Source organism: Bos taurus, chromosome 26 (genome assembly GCF_002263795.3).
Source record: "Bos taurus isolate L1 Dominette 01449 registration number 42190680 breed Hereford chromosome 26, ARS-UCD2.0, whole genome shotgun sequence".
Classification (NCBI taxonomy): Eukaryota; Metazoa; Chordata; class Mammalia; order Artiodactyla; family Bovidae; genus Bos; species Bos taurus.
In genome coordinates this window covers 42,981,972-42,989,449 of record NC_037353.1, presented here as the reverse complement: position 1 = coordinate 42,989,449, position 7,478 = coordinate 42,981,972, and the positions used below count along the sequence as shown (strand labels likewise).

The 7,478-nt window shown below is 48.6% G+C and overlaps 1 long non-coding RNA gene across 1 annotated transcript; it reads left to right on the top strand.

The window, feature by feature from the left end:
- The first annotated feature begins 312 nt into the window (after positions 1–312).
- Positions 313–7,246, top strand: LOC112444493 (uncharacterized). The gene is made up of 2 exons (XR_003032793.2): positions 313–606; positions 6,947–7,246. It is a non-coding gene; the product is annotated as an uncharacterized lncRNA (long non-coding RNA).
- The last annotated feature ends 232 nt before the right edge of the window (positions 7,247–7,478 follow it).

Here is a 7,478-nt window from a genome sequence, read left to right as displayed (position 1 = left end):
GTGTAATGGAATCGCTTTGCTGTACACCTGAAACTAACACACTGTAAATCAACTATGTGCCAGTAAAAGTTTTAAAAATTAAAAAAAAAAGTAAATAAAATATCTTTAAACATAAGCCTTACAGGCTCAATACTAACTTTCCACTCTCTTTCCTTCAGAGTCTCCTTGAAGGATGGGGCTGAGTGTGCAGGGGTGTGTGTTAAGTGGCCTTCCTTCCCCTTGGACTTCTCAGTATTGAGCAGGGACTTCCTTGTTCCTCCCCCTGGCACCTCCTACTTCCACCGCCCAGCCCTTCAGGGACCAGCCTACCAGGCCCCAAGCTTAGAGGGATGAGCCGGGAGACTACACCCTGGAAACAGGAACCTTCAGAAACCTCTCACCTCACGGAGGGTGGACTCAGATCTCACAGCCTGTCTGGCAAGAGGGCACCGTCACTCATGTGTCCGTTTAGCCAGCAGGAATGTCTCGAGGGCCCGCCTCAAGACAAGGTACAGGTGCTAGGCCAGCTGCAGGCACAGAGACGCGCGGCTCAGCGGTGTCCTCCATCCGGCCCGTCTGCCCAGGTGTGCGGTCATGAGGCCGCGCAGGTGACGTGCACACGTGCAGGTAAGCGGGTGGGGGCATTTCTTGATTTTGTTAGTCTAGTTAATGAGTCATCTATTTAAGATTTTACTCAACATATATGTTCTCTGGGTTTTTTTTTTTTTTTTTTTTTTGCCATTTTGAGTTGTTTTGCTCTGAGTGTATTCTCCACACTGAAGCTAAAGTGAAACTTCCGGGGCCCAGATTACTTGCTTCACCTGATCCACAGCCTAGAAGCTCCATGAGAGCTGGAACTGTATCTGGTTTTGCTCACCGAGACCAGTTCCTTATACATAGTATTAATACCTGCTTAATAAACATTTGTTAAATAAATGAACAAATTAGGAAGGTCGATATAGTCAAAGCTATGGTTTTTCCAGTAGTCATGTATGGATGTGAGAGTTGGACCATAAAGAAAGCTGAGCACCAAAGAATTGATGTTTTTGAGCTGTGGCGTTGGAGAAGACTCTTGAGAGTCCCTTGGACTGCAAGGAGAGCAAACTAGTCAATCCTAAAGGAAATCAACCCTGAATATTCATAGGAAGGACTGATGCTGAAGCTGAAACTCCAATACTTTGGCCACCTGATTCAAAGAGCCAACTCGTTATTAGAAAAGACGCTGATGCTGGGAAAGATTGAAGGTAGGAGGAGAAGGGGACGACAGAGGATGAGATGGTCAGATGGCACCACCAACACAATGGACATGAGTTTGAACAAGCTATGGGAGAAACTGAAGGAGGGAAGCCTGGCGTGTTGCCGTCCATGGGGTCGCAAAGAGTCAGACAAGACTGAATGACTGAACTAAACTGAGGAACTCCAGACCCTAGCTTCTGAAAATAAATGTCCTCAAACTCCCGCCTCTAGAATTTCTCCACATATCGGGTCTTCTCTCCAATCTCAGTCTCCCATCTTTTAATGGGATTATTCTTCCCTGGCCTGCTGAACAGGGTGATTTGTGGACTCACATAAGTCACAGGAGCCCTGCAGTGTGGTGCTTAAAAACATGGCTTTGGGGAATCCACTTTGCAGTCCAGGGGATGCTGGTTCGATCCCTGGTCAGAGAACTAAGATCTCACATGCCGTGGAGCAGCTGAGCCCACGTGCCACAACTAGAGCGTCCAAGTGCTGCAGCCAAAGATCCTGCATGATGCAACATAGATCCCAAATGCCGCAACTAAGATCGATGCAGCCAGATAAATAAATATCTTAATGATCCAATTATTTTTTAAAAAAAAAGGACTTTGGTCTCTGAAAGACCAGAGTGGGGATCCCTGTTCAGTTTCCACGAGCTGGGCAGTGGTTACTCTGCTGGCATGACTTAGAATTAATTGCCTGGGACTCCTTCAATATTTGCACCTGCGCATGTAAGACATTCTAAGTTCTCCTTGTTCATTAATGTATCTCCTAACATCTTCAAGCGGAGAAGGCAATGGCACCCCACTCCAGTACTCTTGCCTAGAAAATCCCATGGATGGAGGAGCCTGGTGGGCTGCAGTCCATGGGGTCGCTAAGAGTCGGGCACGACTGAGGGTCTTCACTTTCACTTTTCACTTTCATGCACTGGAGAAGGAAATGGCAACCCACTCTAGTGTTCTGGCCTGGAGAATCCCAGGGATGGAGGAGCCTGGTGGGCTGCCATCTATGGGGTCGCACAGAGTTGGACACGACTGAAGCAACTTAGCAGCAGCAGCAGCAGCAACATCTTCAAGACTTTGTAACACACTGATTTTGCACCCCTTAGAGCGTCAACATCTAAAACAGGTTTTCACCTTTACAGAGAGGGTTTTCATATTTATTCTCCCCATGAATACTGTTATCCCCACTTCTCAGATGATGAAACTGAGGCTCAGAGAGATCACCTGACTTTCCCAAAGCCAGGCAACTGAGAAATATCATACTCACCACCCAAGTCATGCTGCAAAGAGGATCTAGGAATCCCCACCATGGGTTGAGGGGCCTGCCAAGTACGTGGTACGATGCCACACACACTGTAAGCACTCAAATAACTGCAGACACCACTGGCTGCCCAGGAGGAGAAGATGGTGGTCCGGCCCATCACCCCTTCACTGGTGCTGAGCCTGGAGTGTTCGGGAAGTACTGGTCATTGCCATGCACTCTCTCTCTCCACTGGGCTTCACTTAAGGACCCAGCCTCTGTCCCTGTCAGTCCCACCACAGCGCAGCATGCCTGCGTGCAGGTTCTGCCCTGCAGGTCGACCCCCAGGGCACAGAGACTCCTGCTGTCCTCAGCCCTCCACCGGGGAAGATGGCCAGCTACAGCAACAGACCCGAGCCCCCTCCCCAGGCCTCGGTCTCTGTGGGGACAGGTCGGGATCTCTAGCAGATCCAGGAGTTCTCAGCCCAGAGAACCCGGGAAGCCTCATCTCCCCTCCAGGCTGTTGGCCTTTGGCTGCAGAGAGAGGGCCTGGTGGGCTGAGCTGCTGTGTGCCTGGAATCACAGGATATGGTCCCCACAGAGTAGCCTCCCTGGGGTCCCATTGGAAGGGCGGAGCAGGGGGCGCTGGACGGCTCAGCGACCTCATGAGGCTTGTGGCTCGCTAAAACAATTCAAGTTACAATCTGAAATGCCTGGCTCCTTGGCACACCATGCATGGGAGCCTCTATGTGGGCCCAGCCACCCCATCTCGCCCACACCTCTGCTCAAAAAAGAACGGTTTGTTACTTGCTGCAGGTCAGGCAGAGACACACTTTCACTCTGCATTCTTCGGTCAGAATTAACCAAACACGGCAGCCCGGGCCACCACCTTCCCTGTATTATGTTCTCCATTTCCCTAAAGCACTTGTCCCTGGAAAAGCAGAGAGGAGAGGGAGCACTCAGTTGTCCAGCCACAGAGATCGCCCAGTTCATTACTAAAGGGCGGGACGGTCCTCCGTGTCGCCGAGCAACCGTTAATGACCATCTCTCCCAGACTCTCCCCTTCCCTTCACCAGTTCTTCCCCGCTTAGAATGGAGTCTGCTTTCAGCCAAGATGCCTGTATATTTACAGGAAGAACAGGAGATGGTTGCCTCGTGGTTAAAAGTACTACCTCAAATAACAGGTACTGGCAAAGATGTAGAGACACAGCCCTCACATATGGGCGGCCGGGTTGTGAAATGGTGCAGCTGCATGGAAAAGAGTTTGGCAGTTCTAAAAGAACAAAAACAAAAACAGAATGATCATATGACCCAGTAATTCCATTCCTAGGTATATATCCAGGAGAACTGGAGGCAGGGGTTCAAAGATCATGCTCACATCGTGTTCACAGCAGCGCTCTATTAACAATTAGCCAAAGCTGGGCAAAACCCAAGCAGCCCCATCTGCCCACTGACTGATGGGTGGATAAACCAAGTCTATCCCTGCACAGGACTGTTTTTCAGCCTTAAGAAGGAAGGAAATGCTGATACATGCCACAGCATGGAGGAAGCTTGGAAACATGTTAAGTGAAAGTAGCTGGACACAAGAGGACACGTGTTGTATAGCTCCACTTTGACAAGGCACCCAGAACAGACAAATTCAGAGACAGAAGGGTGGGTAGTGGTGCCAGGGACAGGGGAGCTGGGGGCAGGGGGCACGGGGACTTATTGTTTAATGAGTTCAGAGTCTCAGCACCAGATGATGGGAAAGTACTGGACGTGGATCATGGTGGTGGCAGCGGCCCAAATCATGGCTCTGTTTAATGCCGCTGAATTGTATACTTAAAAATGATTAAAATGGTTTAAAAAAATTGCTGTCTAGACGTAGAAGGTCCTTTCCTTTCAAGGTTCAGTTTCATTTTTTATTCAGCACAAGTTCCCTAGGAACCAGTTCCAGGGCAGAATGAAATCAAGGATTCTGTGTCCACAAGGAGCTCACCTTCACATGGATTCTGGGCACAGACACTTAGATCACAATCCTAGTTCAGGGAGGTCCTAACAATGTTGTCTGGGGAGTTAAATGCAAGGCTCAAGGAAGAAGGAGCCTGCAGTACACTCGCCCGGCTCCCATTTGAAATCTCTCCCCAGGTTTGGGGGGTTGGAGACAGCAGAGGTGACAAGCTGGCCCCAGCCTATTCATGGGGGATGAACAGAGGGAGAAACTGGGGGAAGTGGGGCAGCCAGGGGGGCTTGGCAGATCTAGAGTGACTTCTCTGCCCTCAGTCTAACCCTTCATCCACCCTGTCAAAGAGGGCTGAGGCCTGCTGGCTGCACGAATGTTATTAACTAATAATCATCAGACAACGAAGGCAAAGAAAACCTCTTAGTGCGTCCTTCTGACAACCATTGTACCAAGAGTTCCACCTGAGTTTTCTTGTCCAATGCCCCTCACAGCCCCGGGAGGTAACTGAAATTATTATTTTACAAATGACAAGACTGAGTTCAGAGAGGAAAATGTGTCCGAGGTCACAGGTGTAGAAAAACAAACTAAGAGTTGAAAACTTCGTGCAGAAAACATTTTTCTTTTCTTCTCAAAATGAGTCGGGCACATGCCTGCGGAGTGAAAAGAGGTAGACTGCAGGTGGTCTTTTGAACCCTAAACGACCCTCCCCCATTAGGCTATCTTCAGCGCTGAGCTCCAAGGACCCCAGACAAGAATGCAGGGCAAACTTATCACCCTGAATCATCTATGGACTTGGGTCTTTGTCAGGTTTTGATGGCTCTGATCTCAGACGGGGTAGGGGTGGGAGGTGCTCAGGAGGAGCCCTGGACTGGACTCAGACCCCCTCTGCCCACCTTCTGGAAACACCTCCGGTCAGGGTCAGTGAGGGCCAGGAGATGCTGATGCTGGGAGACGATCTCTAATACAGATGCTGGCACCGACCTTGGGCTGATTCATGCCCATGCTCTCACTTAACTCCTCGAGGACCTTGTGGAGTAAAGCACATCTCACTTTCTCAGATGGAGAGCTGAGGCTTCAGAGGGGCAAAACGACTGGTCTCAGGGTTCCAGAGGGAGCACAGAACTAGCTACATAATTTTTGAGGCCAGTGCGAAATGAAAACGTGGGGTCCCCTGTTCAAAAGTGCGTCAGAATCTTCAGACGGCGACAACAGGAACCAGACGCAGGGCCCTTCTGCACACAGGAATGGGCTACAGGCTGGTGCAGTCAGTCCACGGAGTTAGAACGGAGCCAGGGCTTCCTGCTCGCATGTTCCGGAACCCAACAGCTGCCTCTCCCAGCCCCTAAACACAGCTGCCCTGGGGTCCCCGCGCTGCAGCCCCCAGCGTGGGAGGGGCTCTGTGAAGCGAGACGGTGAGTAAAGGCCTGGACAGAGCCGGGTCACAGACTCCAGCCCCATGTCGCTGATCGCATTAGCTCAATTCAATTGTGATTCTCTCTAATTACAATCCTTTTCTAGGAACAAGAGGGCCAAACTGAATTAGGAGGGGGAAACAGCCCATACTTTCATTCAGGGAAAAAAAAAAAAAGGAATAAAAGCAAAATTAGATTTTACTCTGTGGGTCCTGGAAGAAGGAGCCAGAGAACCTCAGCTGAGCTCGCCTCTGCCACTTGACCTCGTGCGGCTACCAAGAGTTTAAGGCTTCTTTAGCCTCAGTTTCCATATCTGTGAAATGGGGACAAAAGAACTATTTGGGGACCTTTAATAGATAGATGATGTAGTAAGTACTTAATCTTTTGGAGGAGGCTCCTAAAAAATTGTTGTTGTTTTTTAGTCATGAAGTCGTGTCTGACTCTTTCTGAATCCCTGGTTTATAGCCCACCAGGCTCCTTTGTCATGGGATTCTCCAGGCAACAATACTGGAATGGGTTGCCATTTCTGTCTCCAGGGGATCTTCCAGACCCACGGGTCAAACCTGTGTCTCCTGCATTAGCAGTTAGATTCTTTACCATTGAGCCTCCAGGGAAGCCCTCATAAAAATTACACCCTCCTATTTAATTTCAGGAGTGTCATGGTGCCCTGAAGTACAGGCAGAGTATCCCTGGAAGTGGCTAGAAGTCAAGTTAAGAACGGCTAAAATAAGGACTGTAAAGGCACAATGCAACTAAAATACTTGTTGTTATTTTGTGGGATTTCAGGCCACTGTAATATGAACACATTGAATTCGAAAGGCTTTTTGAAATATTCAGACTTTTAAACAAATAAGCCAGAGGACCTGTGCATTATTTTATCCTGCTCTAGCATGAATATTTCATAAATTACATGCAATTATTAACAACACTAGCAAATTAATTACTGTCAATTCATATTAATAAAATTGCATTTTGTCATAAATAAAGTGAGTTTACTGCGCGCCATCAGTCTCTGAGGTATTCACATTTGTCAATTGTCCTCTACTTCAGGCTAAAGCAAAAGTAATCAAATAACTAATTATTGTACTAAATGTAGCACTGCTTTCCCGTCAATGAAAACTCACATTATTTATAGCCCTTAGGACTGAATATTCAAATCTGTGTGAATTCCAGTGCTAAGAGGAACTGCTCAGCCCTCTCTTTCTGCGTGCTCCCTCAGCCTCCAACCTCGGCCACCTGCGCCTTCGTGAAGATGTCTCAGCAAGTAGTCGGTGGTCACTCTGGTGAACAGGAACTCAAAGTTTGCAGGAGCTACTGGAAGCATTCCCAGTGCCAGAGGCCAGTTACCCCATGCCACGTAGGCTTCCTCTACCGTTGTTCATTCTTATATATAAAATTTTCTTCTTTCAGTAAAAGCTCCAGAGTTGTAACCTGAGATTACAACACTGATTCTGTGTTCATGTGTCCTTTTCAAAGCCTGGGGGTTGGCAGATCAACATGAAATCAAAATAACAACAGTGACGATTGTATTTGCAGAGACCCTAGTTCCAAGCAAGTTCACCTTCACGGGTTCTAGGTGGGCATACATTTTGTGGGGACTCTATGCACCAGTGTTGAATGCGCTTCTCACTGTGACACAGGGGTACTTAGTCCCATAGGACACAGGT